At 38.5% G+C, this 18,252-nt stretch overlaps 1 protein-coding gene across 2 annotated transcripts in view; it reads left to right on the forward strand.

Moving 5' to 3' along the window:
- Nucleotides 1-18,252, forward strand: part of RUNX2 (RUNX family transcription factor 2) — a 232,520-nt gene that overhangs the window by 69,710 nt on the left and 144,558 nt on the right. The gene's annotated exons all lie outside the window — the stretch shown is intronic.

The raw sequence follows: 18,252 nt of genomic DNA on the forward strand, positions 1-18,252 counted from the left end.
ATAATGCTACACAGATTTTAGTAGAGCTTCCAGGCTAAAATGGACTAGGAAGAAAGATGTGGTTATCTACTTCCAAAAAAGAAAGTGAAATAAGAACCTATGGAGCACAATGGTCCAATGTGGGCAGCATTTTGTTTAGTTCAATTGGGGACAGACTCCATGGCAGCTAACAAGAACATCATCATTATGGTTAGTATCTGAACAGCCAGACTTCAGCAGTAGGTCTCACTAGCGAGAAGCAGGTTAACTGCTTTTCTTCCCATAATTATCCCTTTAAAATGTTTAAGTGTGTATAATTTCTTTTGAAACCAATACACAGAAAAAAAATTACAAAAATAGACATACCGATAAACATTATAAAAAAGATATGTGAAGAGTATGATTTTAAAGAAATTGGCAATGAGATACATTATGGTATCTTCATTACTAATTCTTAAATATTAACAAGTATTATTTTGCCACATTCTAGCATTATCCCTAAAACAAAAACCAAACCGGTTGCCAACGAGTCAATTCTGACTCATAGCAACCCTATAGGACAAAGTAGAACTGCCCCATAAGACTTCCAAGGCTGTAAATCTTTATGGAGGTAGACTGCCACATCTTCTCCCTCGGAGCAAGTAGCTGATATGTTTGAACCTCCCTCCTTCCAGTTAGTAGTCAAGCACTTAACCACTGTGCCACCAGGGCTCCTTGCATCATTCCTAGGCTTATGTAAAACACTTTTTTTTAACTCGCCTTAAATCTTTATCTTGAAGTTGGCCGGTTCCCCAAAAGAGCTCCTCTGACCTTCACACCAGTTTATCACCTTGAGTTCCAAGTAAGAAAGTAGGTGTCCTTGACCCCATTTTAGACACAAGGAGATTGAGACTCAAAGTGGTTATGTAATTTTCCCCCAAGTCATACAAAACAAAAGATGAGCCTGTGTTTCGTCCAATGTCTATGTGACTCTGGAAGGCTGTCTCCTCTTGCAGAAGAGGTGTTTGAAGCCGTTGTTTACAAAAGTAAACTAAAGAAGTTTCTAATTAATAATACAAGGTCCTGTAGCTACCTTGAACTGTGAGAATGAGTTGTTTGGGCTGACCCTTGGATTACGTGGATGGGAATGACACTTACAGAAATTAGTGACGTACTCCAGAGGAGTTTTCTTTCCTCTTCTCTCCTGTTTTTGTATTCCCACCCCTTTATTTGTTTCCTCCTCTCTTCATTTGTATCTGTGTTAATAAATAGTCTCAAGGTAGAAACAAAATTGAGCAAGATCAACACTGAGGGCAGAGAGAAGTACCCAGATGCCAAAGTGGCTTCCTTTTACATTTATCTTTCCCTTTTTCATATTTCTATTTTTCCTGTTTTTCTCTTTCGTGCCTCCACCCCACCCCCACCCTCAACAAAGAAAGAAAGGAAGATGAGACAGAGGGAGGGAGAGAGGGAAGAAACAAAATCATGGAGGTAGGAAGTGGAGATAAGAGAGGAGGCCCCTGGCAGCGGCTGGGTTTTGTGGTAAAAGTCAGGGGTTCTTTCCTCCTTCCTTTGCCCCCACCTTCGCCTGTCTCTTTTCCAACACAGGTGTTGCCGCCAGTGATAGAACACGCCTAGTTCCAGTAAATGGTAACTGAGAAAAGGGTGGTAATTTCCTTGTGAACTGGTGTTTGCCTGCCCCGTAAAGGATCTGGATAAAATGAATTCAAATCCCTACTCTCACTTTGTGCCAAATCTGATGCCCTCTCCAAGACTTTCCCAAATTCCTGGGTGTTTATAGTCTCGTGGTTACCTCCAGCTCTGACTTGCTGATTCCATTACATTTCAGTTCTCCCCTCTGAGTCTGGGGTATTGTTTTATTTCAATCTCTGAATCTATTTACACTTGCAACTCAGCTGCTTCTCTTGATTTCTATTATTTAAAAATACCATGCTCACAAAGGCCTCTTTATGTGTGGTAAACTTGACTGAAGGTATGGACAGATGAAGAAGTACAGGGCAGCAACACAAACTACCTAAAATTTCATACAACATGTTCTTGTTTTAAAAAATCTCTTCAGCTGTGCTAATCCTGCAATTCACTTTGAGATTTTTTTTTTTAAAGATGAATTGATGGATGGAGAGATGGATAGATGTGCAGATGTGTGATTAAGCAAGTATAATAAAATATTAATGTCAAATCTCAGTGGTAACTAGATGGTTGTTCACTGTAAAAATTCTTTCTACTTTGCCGTTTGAAAATTTTTATAATAAAATGTTGGGGAGGGAACAAAAAACAAAACAGCTAGGAGGGTTGGGATAAGGGAAGTGGCTGGAAGAGATTGGGCTTTCCACATTAGAAAAATATGTTGCATTTGAATGACTGTTCTCATTAGCCAGAAAGGCAGGGACCCCCAAGAGTCACACAGCCCAGCCACGTAAACAGGCTTTGCCCTTCTTTCACTATTCAATTGTTGGTTATAATTTTTAAAAGCCTACCTTATCTAATTTAATTCTTTTGGCAATCTTGTGAAGTAGGCATTAAAAAAAAAAAAATCATACCTCTTTTTCAGATTAGGGAACCTGGAATTGGACTCAGAGAGGTTAGCCTAAAGTCACACATTAGTGAGAGAATTAGGGCTTAAACCAAATTCTCTCCACTAGTGTGGTTTTTCTCTTCAGTAAGGGAACTGACTCCAACTCATTTTGACCCCATGTGTGTAGAACTGGATTCTACAGGGTTTTCAATAGCTCCTTTTTTAGAAATAGATCACCAGTCCTTTCTTCTTAGGCACCTACAGATGAACTTGAAACTTCTGCCTTTCAACCAGCAGCTGAGTGTTTTGCACCACCCAGGAACTCCCCAGTAAGAGAACCACTGACTAATTTCTACCCATTTCTAATGGAAAGCAGCTTAGCTTCCTTTCCATTATCTCTTTATAACCACACTCTTTTAGTCTTCTCACCCAAGCTGCTTAAGATCTTCTCTTAAACAAAAACCTCCTCCAGAGTTCTTTAAGAGCGAGAACTATCTTGGCTGCTAACTGAAAGACTGTTCAAAACCACCAGCCACTTTGTGGGGAGAAAGATGTAGCAGTCTGCTTCCGTAAAGATTAAAACCCTTTACAGCCTTGGAAACCCTATGGGGCAGTTCTCTGTCCTGAAGGGTCACTATGAGTTGGAATTGACTCAATGGCAATGAATTCTGTTTTTTGTTTTTGGTCCAAAATAGATACTGAATATGTATTTGAGGCTATGTGTACAGTGGAATAAGCAAGGGAGATGAAGCTCAAAGAGCTTGTCTAAGTCCTGATTCTCTCACTGTAAGTGTGGTTTTGTACCAGTTGCATAACTTCTCTGAGTCTATTTCTGTGTTTTCTAATCTGGAAAAGACTTGATTTAAAAAAAAGAAAAAGCCCACTTCACGGGATTGCCGTGAGAATTAAATTGGATAAGGTGGGCTTTAAAAAATTAAAACCAGTAATTGAGTAATTGGCTAACAAAAAGAGGGCAGAACCTGTTTATGTGGCTGAGCTGTGTGACTGACTCCTGGGGGTCCTTGCCTTTCTGGCTAATGAGCAATAGGCATTCAAACACCAGCACGTTTCCAACCATCCCCCTTCTCCAACCGCCAACTCCCACCCCTAGTAAAACCAAAACCAAACCAAACCAAACCCACTGCCGTAGAGCCAATTCCAACTCATAGCGACCCTATAGGACAGAGTAGAACTGCACCATAGAGTTTCCAAGGAACACCTGGAGGATTCCAACTGCCGTCTTCTTGGTTAGCAGCCATAGCACTTAACCACTATGCCACCAGGCCACCCCTAGTAGCAGCCCTCTTAATGAACTTCTGTCTTTCTACAATGCTTATTTCTCTCTGCTCCTCAAGTCCCCTGCCTCTCCACCACTCCCTCCCCTGTGAACTTCAGTGGTCTTTCTCCCCCTTTTCAGCGATAGAAACGGCCACTATGGAAACAGCTTTCTGTTTCTCTCTCTCTAATAGTCCATCCGTTCTTTTTGATAGTGTTATTGCAAGCTGACATTTATTAATTGATTCTAAGAAAAAATCCATGCTATTGAGTAGAATTTACAATTATTGAGTAGAATTTACAATTTGTAGGGTATCTGTCAACAGCATATTAGATATCAACATAACATACAAACCTGATTAGTATTGGGAAATAGACCAGAAGGCCAAGCTTCAAAGTTTAACAAAAAAGAATGTGAAATTTGCATTTTAGCCAGAGAAAGATTCTCATCATTCCAGAATTATAACATCCCATTTTGAAAGATATGTGTGTTAGATTTCAGTGCTGCCTTCATGAATGCATTTCCGGAAAGGGAGCAATATAGACATAAAGTCAGATAGGCTAATGAGTTATAACTCTGGGAACCAGCAGACTTGGAAAAAGGCCTCAAAAGGTCATCTAGTTCACCCTGACGTCTCTTGGCACATCAATGCTGGACTGATCCAAGTCACTTGGTTACATTTCCAATGATAAAAATTCTAGTTTCTCTTTGTAATCTGATTTAATGAATGGATTTCAAAGAACATTAACTCACTTCAATAGCACTTTTTGTTCATGTCCTCACCCCTGTTTAGAATGCCTTCCTCTCCACCCATGCAAACTCTACAATGATTTAATAACTCATCCTTTCGTCTCCATTAAACTTTACTTGCTCATAGGGGCCACAGCAATTTTTCCACCTCTACACTAATATCCATAACGTTTACTTGGCAATTAAATGTGAGCTCTCATTACCCTTACAAAGTTTTATATGCACACACACACTGTATGTTATTTAATATTTCATGATTGCAAATATTCTCTCTGCATTCAGACTACCACTACCATAAAGGCAAAAACTGGAGCTTACACATCTTTGTGCCTTAGCATAGTACTTTTTCATAAAATAAGCATTTTATTAATCTTTGTTCAACAGTGCACAAGAGCCACCAGCTCATACTAGGTTGTAAGAGCCAAATGCACACATATCTTTCAGGCTCAGTGCTTGGTGATGTCATGTTGGTAGCTTGAAATTGGCCATGCTGGGAGTATTTATACTACTACAAATCAGTAGCCTAAATTCAAATCTAGCTTTACCATTTACTAGTTGTGTGACATTTGGTGAGATTCCTCTCTGTGCCTCTGAGTTGCTTCATCTGAAAATTGGATAATTAATTATCTATTTCATAAGGTTGTTTTGAGGAATAAATGAGTTCATATGTGTAAATTACTTCCAAAGAATCCTTGGTACATAGTTAATGTTCAATAAAAAAAAAAATGTTCAATAACTGATAGTTTAATCCCTCTACCTATTTCATAAATTCTCAACTCCTCTGTAAAGCTTTCAAGGAAACCCACAAAGTAATCACACTCAATTTATGTGACTTCATTTCCCACAACTCCCCATACACATCTTCTGCTGCCTCAATGGACTCCTCTTCACCTACCCCTCTGATGAGAGAACGTGACTGTGGGCTAGAAATTTCTCTTTCTACACACAGCAGAAGTGATCACTGACTGAGAGACTGGGGCTAAAGTAGCAGACGGCATGTTCTAGCATCCTGACTTCTCAGGTAGAGTTAATTTTTGTGTATTATGAGGTAGGGGTCTAACTTCATTCTTTTGCATGCTACTTACCCATTTTTAAGTTGACATGTATGCTGTCATTTGTCTGTCTGCCCACAGACCTATCACTTACCTTCTTCCTGTTTCCGGGAATTACTTTTCCCAGGTTCCCTTGACTTTCAGGTATGGCAACTGCTGGAGGTACAAGTGGAAGATTATAGGACAAGTAGAAGGGAAAAGCCAGAGAATTTCATTTCTCCTCATCTTATTCTGCTTTGGTAGTGTCCCTAGCAGTGGCTGTGTTGCCTCCGTGGCTCCAATGTGAATAAAATAGCCCTTTTACTCTGTGGTTCTTAGATCCTCAGGGTAGTCACCACCGTGATTCTAGCTTTGAGGTGTCCTGGCTCATGAGCTCTGGTAACAATACCTATGCCTCTTGTTCCTCCAATCTTAGTGGGGAGCAACTCTAAACCAAAAACAACCCATTGCTGCCAAGTCAATTCCAACTTATAGAAACCCTATAGGGCAGAGTAGAATTGCCCCATAAGGTTTCCAAGGAGCAGCTGGTGGATTCGAACCGCTGACCTTTCGGCTGCTAACCATATCTCTTAATCATAATGCCACCAGGGTTCCTGCTGTTGCTAATTTCTGGACTGTTTCATCATCTCCTGTTGAGGTCTCAGCTCTTCTGTATCCTATATACAACTTTATAAAATTCCCACTGCTAAAAGCATACCTCAGAATGCTTTTTTTTCTTCTTCTTCTTCATGATTGGACTCTGATTGATAAAACATTTCACATTTTTTATTACATGTTTAAATAGTTGCAAAGGATCCCATTTCTAGTGTATTGTAATTATGAACATGTAAAATTAAAACCTATGTATCACTCAAATGTATTCAGGGAAAGCTAAACATCATAGTGATTTGAGATCACCTTCATCCATTTAAAAAATACATGAACAAGACCCTCATCTGTCAAAAATTTTACCTTGTTCCTTTTTTCCCACTTCCACTTCCCCCACAGAATGATATTCTAATATGTTTTTATGTGCAGAAGTCTTCAATTTATCATGTCGTCCTATTTCTCAGCAGCAAAAACAGGTACATAAATCGAAATTGCAAATTGTTAAGCTTCCTAGATATGTAAGATTTTATCTATTAAATATTTCTCCTTGTTCAAGTTATTATAGTGTTATTATTGCCACAATATATAATTGATGAAAACAATATAAAGGTAGTACAATTTTTAATAAATAATGATTAAACATGAAAGTTATTTTTTTTTTGGAAATGAATTTCTTTAGCCATTGAGTGAAGTGGTGTTTTTGGTGCCTTGATTTGTGGAGACTCTGTGCGGAAAGTCAAGTCAGGGGATTTTATGCCCTGAGGCAATGCAGAATAGTAAGTGAAGGTGGCCAGGAGGCATCCTTTCTTTTGTGAAGCGGGGAAAAGGGAAATATGAAGGAAGAAAAGCAGAACCACAGGCAGATTCTTGGCAGGTCACATTTGACCTGTTGCTGTCTAGTCAATTCTGTATGACTTTGGAGGAGTCCCTATGTGGCACAAGTGGTTAAGCGTTCCCTACTAGCTAAAAGGTTGGTGGTTCAAACCCACCCAGAGGCACCTCAGAAGGCAGGCACGGCAATCTGCTTCTAAAAGGTCACAGCCTTGAAAACCATCTGGAGCAAAATTTAATTCAACAGATTTGACTCAATGGCTACAAACAAAAACAAAGTATATGACTTTGAGGACTTGGAAATTTATTCTCTTAAAATTATCTGTGCCTATGAAAAGTCTTCACGCCTTTCAGGTTTACACGTAGCCCCGGCATCATGGGGGAAATTACCCTGATGCAATGGTAGCCTCTAAGAACGCTACAGGCAAACTATGCTAGGGATCACTGAACAAAAAGGCTTATAGGCCAAATTAAGTTGCTTAAATCATGCACTTCATTGAAATAATTGAAAACACACAGAGAAATGCAAGGGGATAGAGGTGGAGGAGTAAGTTAATTAATATGCTTAGGACAGTGTGCAAACAGGGTGGAAGGACTACATTACCTGAATTCTGAATTATATGAAGGTCATATGTTCTATCACCAGTCAGCAATCCCCGCGCCCCCAGCTTCATAATGTGTTTATCCACCAGAGTGGAGGTTTGAGCAAAGGCACCCAGCAGAAGGAAGGTGCCTGGCATCGATACCTGCTTGCTTTAGGATACACCTGGCCACAGGTGTAGTTCAACTAGACTGATGAGCAGCTGCAAATTTTATATGGCAAAGAACAAGTGGGCTGGAATGGATGTCATCATTGGGAAGCCCATTTAAGACCTTGTGAATATCAAATGTCTCATGTATATTTGGTGCTCTTGGGCCTTTCATACCTTCCTATTGATGTGAGCTCATACACCCTATTTCCTTTATGCCCAACATGTTTCACAAGGGACTTACTACCATGTTTAGTTTCATTTATTCTCCTTATTTGTTTCTCTTATTTTCTATAGCAGAATGAATATTTTTAAATAATACAGCAAACCACATTACACCCAGTTTGAAGACCACCACTATGGCATAAGTGCTGTGATATTGATCCCCGATCCCTCAGGCACCAGTGTGGGTGGGATGACTGGAGCGGCACTCCCCCTGCCTCCAAGCAAAAGCCTCTCATTTCTCTACTCCAGTATGACATATAAAATATCATAATTTTCTATGATAATGGGTATATACTTTAGTTGGGGTTGCTTTGGTGGCATAGTGGTTAAGTGCTCCAGCTGCTAACCAAAAGGTCGACAGTCAGAATTCACCAGGCACTCCTTGGAAGCTATCGGGCAGTTCTACTCGGTCCTATGGGGTTGCTATGAGTCAGAAGCGACTCAACGGCAATGGGTTCGGTTTTTGGATAAACTTTGGTTAGTTAATAAGTGTCTGTAACTAAGGTATACACTTAGACACAGAATTGCTAAGTCATAGAGCTTATGTGGAGCCCTGGTGGACAGTGGTTAAGTGGGGAAGCTGCTAATCAAAAGGTCGTGGTTCAAATTCACCAGCTGCTCCTTGGAAACCCTGTGGGGCAGTTCTACGCTGTCCTGTAGGGTCGCTATGAGTCAGAATTGACTCAATGGCAATGGGTTTAGAGCATATGCACTTCAACTTTACCAGATAATGCCAAACTATTATTCCAAGTCTTTTCTCCCCAATTCAAATTTTCAATAAAATGTAAGAAATTTTCCATTTCTCCACATTCTCATCAATATTTGAAAATTACAAATAGAACCATAGACTTTAATAATATGAAAAGTTCCTGTTTTAAAGGACAGAAAATTCAAATGTAAAGAAAATTTTAAGTGTGTTTATTTATTCATTAACTCTTTGCCACAAACATCCATTGTACATTTACTTGCTCTAGGCGTTATGCTAATTGATGAGGATAAAAGATAAATAAGATAAATTCTTGCCGTCAAGGAGCTTACATTCTCTTTGGGAGACTTTTATGTGAACAGAAAATTCAGGTGATGAGTGCAATAATAGAGGTAAATCCAAGTTGCTATAGCATTGATGAGGGAGAGAGAAGAACGTGGCTGATGCTAGGGCAAGGGATGTTAGGAGATAAATAAGTTGGGGTTTTTCATAAGATGTGTTTATTTTCAAATTTGGGGTGTATCACATTAGATAAGCATTGTGTTTAACCTCTTACACCCTGTACTTGTGGGTCTGTGATGGTAACTTGAGAAAGCCAGATCATGCGGGGTTTTTATCCTGTATGCTAGGTTATGTGGAACCACTGAAGGGTTTTAAGCAATGAAATGACATGATTGGAATTGTGTTTTAAAAATGAAAACTCTGTCCTCTGTGGAGGATGAATTGGGATTAATATAGGCATGAATGGAGGCAGGGAGACAGGTTGGGGGTCAACTGCAATTGAGATTCAAGATGATGAAGGCCTGAACTAAGATAGTGGCAAAAAAAAAAAGCAACCTCTTGCTTTGGGGTCGATTCCAACCTACAGTGACCCTAGAGGACAGAGTAGGGCTGCCCCATAGGGTTTCCAAGGAGTAGCTGGTGGATTTGAACTGCCTACCTTTTGATTAGCTGCCATATCACTTAACCACTGCACCACCAGGGCCAAGACAGTGGCAATAGTTGGGAAGAAAATAGATTTGGGTAATATTCAGGAAGTAGCATTAATAAAATTAGGTGATAGAATAGATGTGGCAAGTGATAAGTCTATGATGATACCCAAGTTTCAGGCTATGGGGGGTATATTTATTTATTTAATCAAATAATACGTATTTGGAGCCCTGGTAGTACAGTAGTTAAGAGATCAACTGCTAACCAAAAAGATTGGCAATTAGAATCCACCAGCTAGTCCTTGGAAACCCTAGGAGGTAGTTCTATTCTGTCCTATAGGGTTGCTGTGAGTCAGAATTGACTCAACGGAACAGGTGTGTTTTTTTTTGTTTGTTTGTTTTAGGTATATGACAGGCCCTATGCTGACTGCAAGGAATATTTAGGGTTACTGTGTCAGACGACTCCAGGCGACACTATTCACATTGTACATACATGGAATATAGTAGGAATTGTATTCGCTGGACTTCTTCCATAGTGTGAGACCAGATAGCCTGTTAACTAGACAAACACAATTACTTTTATTATAGAGCACACAATCCTGTGTATAGGGGTACTAGTAACCAAGACACAGGAAAAAAAAAAAAGGCTGGCTAGTAGGCCTTAGGAACATAAACATTGCTCCTTGTGTCTCTTTTTCTGCCCGAAGCAATGATCTTGGCATGCATATTGGGCATACTGTGCTTGAGGGGATCTACAGAGTCTTCAGGTGGAAATTTCCATGAGGCCTTAGGACGTGTTGGTTTGGAGTTAAGGTTTTAAAATGAGTTAGTTAAAAAGGTTTCCCAGTGCACTTCCCATTTTGCAGCTTTACCTACTTTCTCTAGTATGTGCTGAGAAGGAATAAGTTCATATGTGGTCCTGTTGCTCTGCTCCTGGAAGGGAATTCAAAGGGAAGAGACTAAGTCTCCACTCCAACATAAACCTTCTGAAGGTTTTTTCTTGCAATGCTTCCAAATTGTATACTCTCCAACAAAGGATTTCAGAAAATTAAGCAACTTGTATGAAAATTATCAAGGCCACATAAGTTTTCCACTTAAGAGACCATTTTCAAGGGTGAAGTGCATGAATTAAGCTAATTTATTTTCTTTTTGTAGTGTTTAATAAAAATTGCTAATAGATTGTTTTGAACTTTACCTTATTTAGACTTATCACCTCTTCTCTTTTTTTTAGTGACAAATGTAAAGGGACCTTCCAAATATTTTCCTTCCAGTTGTGTAATTTTAACACTGATGGTAAGGAATGTTCTATAGAAAGTTCAGCTTTGATCTGAAACATTTTTGCCAGATCTTTGCCTACAGGGAATTTTTATGGTTGAGTTTGTAGATGCTTGCAAAATGGAAGTTGAACATTAAAAGGCTGTCAATTTTTAAGGCTGTCTGTCGGATGAGTCAGGCTTCTTCTATATCATACTTCTAGGAATTCTCCCGCTTATTTATTTTTGTAGTTCAAGTATCATCACACACATCTTTTTTAAAAGGTATTTTCAGAGTATGTTTTTATGCACCGGCACCATCAGCATCAGAGAAGTCATGATCAAATGTTGAATGATGATATGTAATAGATCAGAACACCTCAGCTAGTTTCCGTGTTTACAGTTACGAGCACACCACAATGATACCCTTCGAAAAGGATAAACAGTAGTGAAGCAAATTTAAAACAGAAATAAAATATATACTCAATGAAACCACCGGATAAAACCCATGTTTTTAGCAACTCTGGAGAAGAATAAGCTTTAAGCTAAGCAAATCAGATGACCATCTGGAAGAGTTCATCAGTTTGATTTACTGTAGGATTTCTTACTTGAAAATAATGGGAGTAGAGTTGCCCAATGGGGTCTTAGATTTCTTGATTAACCAAGTACATATAAATCTGGCCTAAACACAGAAGTCAAAATCCTAATTAAAACTTGCTAAGACTCTTTAGTATATATGAGAAGTCAAATAATAAGTTTGATTTACTTTAAAAAGCCAAGGAATCAATATGTCATGGCTATTACTCAAACCTGATCAACAAAAACCAAAGAAAGTTAGAGGTTATACTCAGGAAATAAATACATGCCCTGGCAAAGATGTGAATTAACAGAAAAAGATTTGTATTGGCAAAGGAAAGAACACTAGTCAAGTAAGCTTTTCCCTTTTTTTTTTTTTAATGTCTCACTTTTATTTCTACTGTGGTGAAAGTTTACTTTCATAGTGGCATCAGTGGTAACTGTCTATTATAAAAACCTTGTAAAGCCTCGATATTGAAATCCACTTCATTTATTCAAAGAAGAATCTAATTAATTTAACATCAAAGACATACTTAAGGAAATGAAAGATTCTAACAGGCTCTAAAGTGTATTTCTTTAGCATATATTCTATTCAATAAAATTGAAGACAGTTCTAAAAAGGGATAACAACAACAAAGGAGGCCTATCTTCTGCTTTTCTTAAATTACATAACTATAAGTAGATGGGAAACCCTGGTGGTATAGTGGTTAAGTGCTACAGCTGCTAACCAAGAGGTCAGCAGTTCAAATCTGCCAGGCGCTCCTTGGAAACTACGGGGCAGTTCTACCCTGTCCTATAGGGTCGCTGTAGTCAGAATCGACTTGATGGCAGTGGGTTTTTTTTGGTATAAGTAGATGGGAAACCCTGGTAGAGTAGTGGTTAAGTGCTATAGCTGTTAACCAAAAGGTTGGCAGTTCAAAGCCACCAGGTGCTTCTTGGGAACTCTACAGGGCAGTTCTACCCTGCCCTACAGGGTCACTACAAGTCAGAATTGGCTCGACGGCAATGGGTGTTGGGTTTTTTATAAGCAGATGATGAGTATTTTTGTTGAGAAAGAGTAACAAGCAGATAAACATATGTCAAACACACACAATTAATTACTCCCACATAATGAAGGCTAAAAGGTTAAATTCTTCTGTTATATCTGCTATTGAAACCTCTGTTAGGTCCTGAAAGTTATAAGGATGAGCTCTTTTGTGGGGAAAAAAAAAAACAATCCTGTTGCCATAGAGTTGATTCTGACTCATAGCTACCCTATAGGACAGGACAGAGTAGAACTGCCCCCTAGGGTTTCCAAGGAGCGGCTGGTGGACTCCAACTGCAGACATTTTGGTTAGCAGCAGAGCTCTTAACCACTATGCCACCAGTGCTCCATACATATATACATTTAGTAGTATATAAAAAAGGGAAATGTGCTCATGATGAGGCAGGGAGGTCAGGAATCACTCTGTAAGTCTATACCTACAGAGCAAGGGCCAGGACTAGGGGGATATGAGTGAGGCGCTCTTTTGAGGTACAGAATTTAAGGGTGTCAAAAAATCCCATTATCAAGATTTTATATACATATATAAATTTTAATTTTGGTGAAAATATACACAGAACATACACCCATGCATCAATTTCTACATGTACATACAGTTCAGTAATGCTGGTTACATTCCTCACATTGTGTCAGCATTCTTACTGTCTCTGCCCATATTGTTTTGCCATCATTGACTTAGACTCCAAAAAAAGCAAACCAAACCTGTTGCTGCGGAGTCGATTCCGACTCAAAGCAACCCTATATAACAGAGTAGAACGCCCCATGTGGTTTCCCAGGAGCGTCTGGTGGACTTGAACTGCCGAGCTTTTGGTTAGCAGCCATAGCTCTTAACCACTAGGCCACCAGGGTTTCTGACTTAGACTCAGTACCTGCTAAACTTCTCATCCATGCTTTAGAGTTACTGTTGAGAATTTGATCTCACATAGATAATTCTTTAAAACAGTGCAATGCTCATGATGAACACTCTTTACTAATTTAGCTGAACAGTTGTTAAGTTTAAAGGTGACTTCAGGGAGTAATTTCAGTTCATGGTTTGAAGATTTTCTATTTTAAAAAATAATATTTTATTTTTTGGCAAAAATATACACGGCAAAACTCACTCCCATTCAACAGTTTCCAGACATCATGATTAGTGACATTAGTCACGTTCTTCACATTGTGTCAACATTCTCCTTATTTCTGTTCTAGTTGTTTCACTCCCGTTGTCGTCTGCCTCACCCTAGTCCTGGCCTTGCACAGAGCAGCTCCCATTAACCTCTCCTGTTCAGATCAAGTAGGGCAATGGGCAGGGAGAGTAGGGCAGGACCAACTGCCTGACTTCTAGAAGCCACCTGAATATTCTCCCTGTAAATGTGCACAAGGTGGGAATCATGGTACCAAGGCCCTCTGTGACCTAATTACAAGCAGCCTAGCCAACTTTGTTCCCCCACTACATTACATTATTCACTTCTAGACAGGATAATTCCTTTAATGTTTTGACACATTTTTCTGCCACTTTGACTTAGCTTGGAATTTTCTAAAAATATTTCAAAGTTCTTTGTACCCTTTCAAAAGTAATAATTAAGTTTGGAAAATACTGTACTTTGGATTCTTATTTGGATTCAAGGTACATATGGCATATTAAAGGCTCGGAGCAAATCGGCAGTAACTAGGTCTATTTATTTTGTTTAATCCAGTATTTCTGTTGTATTTTACCATAGAACAATAGCATTGCCTAGTATCTCACTTTTAAGTACAGTAAAGCCACATTCATCAAATCCTGCTCCCCTTCTTTCCTGGGTGGTAGCATTTTGCTCTTCTGATCCTGTAAAGGAAACACTGGGGGCATAGTGGTTAAGAGTTCGGTTGCTAAACAAAAGGTCAGCGGTTTGAATCTACCAGGAGATCCTTAGAAACCTGATGGGGCAGTTCTACTCTATCCTCTAAGGTCGCTATGAGTAGGAATCGACTTGATGGCAACGGGTTTGGTCTTCTGGTTTTTGATCCTGCAAAATGCCTATCCACTTTCCTTGACCCTGGCTTTTATCAGAGGTAGGCAATGAGGAACTCTGAAGTTTTGGTACGTGATTTTATTTATGGAAATGTATTTTGAAATGTTTATTGTGGTTAAATATGTATAACAAAAATTTGCCATTTTAACCATTTTTAAGTGTATATTTCAAGGACATTAATTGCATTTACCACGTTGTGTAACCATCGCCACTATCCATTTCCAAAAGTTTTTTTAACACCCAAACAGAAGCTCAGTGCCCCTTAAGTAATAACTCCCAGTTCCTCCTGCCACCCAGCCTTTTGTTTCTATGTATTTGCCTATTCTAGATGTTTCATGTAAGCGAGAGGATCATATAATATTTGTCCTTTTGTGACTGGCTTATTTTCCTCAGCATAAAGTTTTCAAGGTTCATCCATATTGAAGCATGTACCAGAACTTCATTTCTCTTTATGCTGAATAATATTCCACTGTCTGTATGTACCACATTCTGTTTATCCATTCATCTGTTCATGGCGCTTGGGTTGTTTCCACCTTTTGGCTGTTGTGAATATTCTGTGTGAATACTGGCAGTGAACGTTGGTGTTGAAGTATCTGTTTGTGTCCCCACTTTCAATTCTTTTGAGTATATACGTAGGAATGGAATTGTGGGTGGTAAGATAATTCTATGTTTAATTTTTTGAGGAAGACCAAACTGTTTTCCACAAAAGTTATGCCATTTGACATACCCACTAGCAATGCATGAGAACACTGTTTTTTCAGCATCCTTGCCAACACTTGTTATTTTCCCTTTTTCTGATAGCAGCCATCCTAGTGGGGTGAAGTGTGGTTTTAATTCACTTTTCCCTAACAAGAGATGATGCTGACCATCTTTCATGTGTATATTGGCCATTTGTTATCTTCTTTGGAGAAATGTCTATTCGAGTCTTTTGCCCATTTTTAAAACTGGTTTGACTGTCTTTTTTGTTGACTTAGAAGAGTTCTTTGTATGTTCTGGATATTAAACCTTTATCAGATACATGGTTTCCAAATATTTTCTCACATTTGTTGTTTTTTTTGTAGGTCGTGACTTCACTTTCTTGATGAAAATCTTTGATGGGCAAAAGATTTTAATTTTATTGAAGTCTCTATGTTTTTTCTTTGGTTGCTTGTGTTTTTGGTGCCATATCTAAGAATCTATTGACAAAAACAAGATCTTGAAGCTTTACTCCTGTGTTTTCTTTTAAGAGTTTTATGGTTTAATTCTTACATTTAGGCCACTGATTCATTTTCAGTTAATTTTTGTATATTGTGTGAGGTATGGGTCCAACTTCATTCTGTTGCATGTGAATGAGCCACATGTCCTGGCACCATTTGTTGAAGAGGCTATTCCTTCTCCATTGAATGGACTGGTACCCTTGTCAAAAATCAATTGTCCACAGATTTATAGGTTTATTTCTGGATTCTTAATTCTATTCCATTGGTCAATATGTCTATCCATATACCAGTACCACATTGTTTTGATTACTGCAGCTTTATAGTATGTTTTGAAATCGGCAAGTGTGAGTCCTCTTACTTTGTACTTTTTCAAGATTGTTTTGGCTATTCAGGGCCCCTTGGAATTCCATATGGATTTGAGAATCAATTTTTTCTTTTCTGAAAAAAAAAAAAAAAAAACCTTTTGTAATTTTGATAGGAATTGCATTGAATCAGTAGATCACACTGAGTAGCATGGACATCTTAGCAATATTAAGTCTTCCAAAGCAAGAATACAGGATGCTTTTCAGTTTATTTAGGACTTCTTTAATTTCTTTCAGCAATGCTTTAGAGTTTTCAGTGGACATGTCTTTCATCTTGCTATTCAAATTTATTCCTAGGCATTTTATTGTTTTAGGCGCTATTGTAAATGGAATTGTTTTCTAAATTTCTTTTTTAGCTTGTTCATTGTTGGTTTATGGAAACACAGCTAATTTTTGTGTGTTGATCTTGTATCCTGAAACTTTGCTGAATTCATTTATTAGCTCAAGTAACTTTCTTGTAGAATCTTTGGGATTTTCTATATATACGATCATGTCAGTTGTGAATACAGATACTTTTACCTCTCTTTTTACAGTTTGGATGCCCTTCATTTCTTTTTCTCGCCTAATTGCTCTGGCTAGAACTTCCAGTACAGTGTTGAATAGGAATGGTGGCCGGAGGCACCCTTGCCTTATTTCTAATCTTAGGGGAAAGATTTCAGTCTTTCCCAATTTAGAGTATGATGTCAGCTGTGGGTTTTTCACAATTGCCCTTTATCATGTTCAGTAATTTCCCTTCTATTCCTAGTGTGCTGTTTTTCGTTTTGTTTTGTTGGTTTTTTTAATCAGGTAAGTGTGTTTGATTTTGTCACATACCTTTTCTGCATCAAATGAGATGATTATGTGGTTCTTTTCCTTTGGTCTTATTAAGTGATGTATTGTATTATTTTCTTTTGTTGAACCATCCTTGCATTCTAGGGATAAATCTCACTTGATCATGTGTATAATCCTTTTAACATGCTATTAGATTCAGTTCACTAGTATTTTTGCATTTATATTCATAAGGAATATTGGTCTGTAATTTTCTTGTGATGTCTTTATTTGGGTTTGGTATCAGGCTAATACTGGCCTCATAAAATGAGTTAGGAAGCGTTCCCTCCTCTTCTATTATTTGGAAGAATTTTGAGATGGATTGGTGTTAATTTTTCTTCAAATGCTTGGTAGAATCCACCGGTGAAGCCGTCTGGTCTTGGTTCGGAGGTTTTTGATACAGCTTCGATCTCTTCACTTGTTATAGATCTGTTTAGATTTTTGATTTCCTCATAAGTCATTTTAGATAGTTTGTGTGTTTCTAGGACTTTATTCATTTCATCTATGTTATCTAATTCTTTAGCATACAATTGTTCATAGCATTCTCTCATAATCCTTTTTATTTCTTTAGGGTCAGTAGTGATGTCCCCACTTTCTTTCCTGAATTTTGTTACTGGCATTTTCTCTATTTTTTTCCCCCGTCTGTATAACTAAATGTTCTTCAAATTTATTGATCTTTACGAAGAACCAACTTCCGATTTTGTCAATTCTCTCTATTGTTTTTCTATTTTATTCTCTATTTCATTTATCTGTGCTCCAATCTTTATTGTTTTCTTTTCATTTCCTTCTTCTAGTTTTGGGCTTAGTTTGCTCTTCTTTTTATAGTTCCTGAAGGTGTAAAGTTAGGTTATTGACTTGAGATTTGTGTTAGCTATTCAGTGCTGCTATAACACAAAACCACAAGTGGATGGCTTTTACAAACAGAAATTTATTCTCTCACAATCTAGTAGGCTAGAAGTTTGAATTCAGGGTGTCGGCTCCAGGGGAAGGCTTTTTCTCTCTGGCAGCTCTGGGGGAGGGTCCTTGTCATCCATCTTCCCTAGTCAAGGAGCTTCTCAGCACAGGGACCCTGGGTCCAAAGGACACACTACTCTCCTGGCTCTTGTTTCTTGGTGGTATGAGGTCCCCCGTCTCTCTCCTCGCTTCCCTCTTTTATATCTCAAAAGGGATTGTCTTAAGACACAACCTAATCTTGTGGACTGAGTCCTGCCTCATTAACATAACTGCCGCTAATTCCACCTCACTAACATCATAGAGGTAGGATTTACAACACATAGGAAAATGACATCAGATGACAAAACGGTAGACAATTACACAATACTGAGAATCATGGACTACCCAAGTTGGCACACATTTTCTGGTGGGACACAATCCAATCCAAATATAATGTAATGTAACGTAGGTGTTTACAGCTATAATTTTCTA

The sequence above is a fragment of the Elephas maximus genome, chromosome 1, assembly GCF_024166365.1.
Source record: "Elephas maximus indicus isolate mEleMax1 chromosome 1, mEleMax1 primary haplotype, whole genome shotgun sequence".
Lineage (NCBI taxonomy): Eukaryota > Metazoa > Chordata > Mammalia > Proboscidea > Elephantidae > Elephas > Elephas maximus.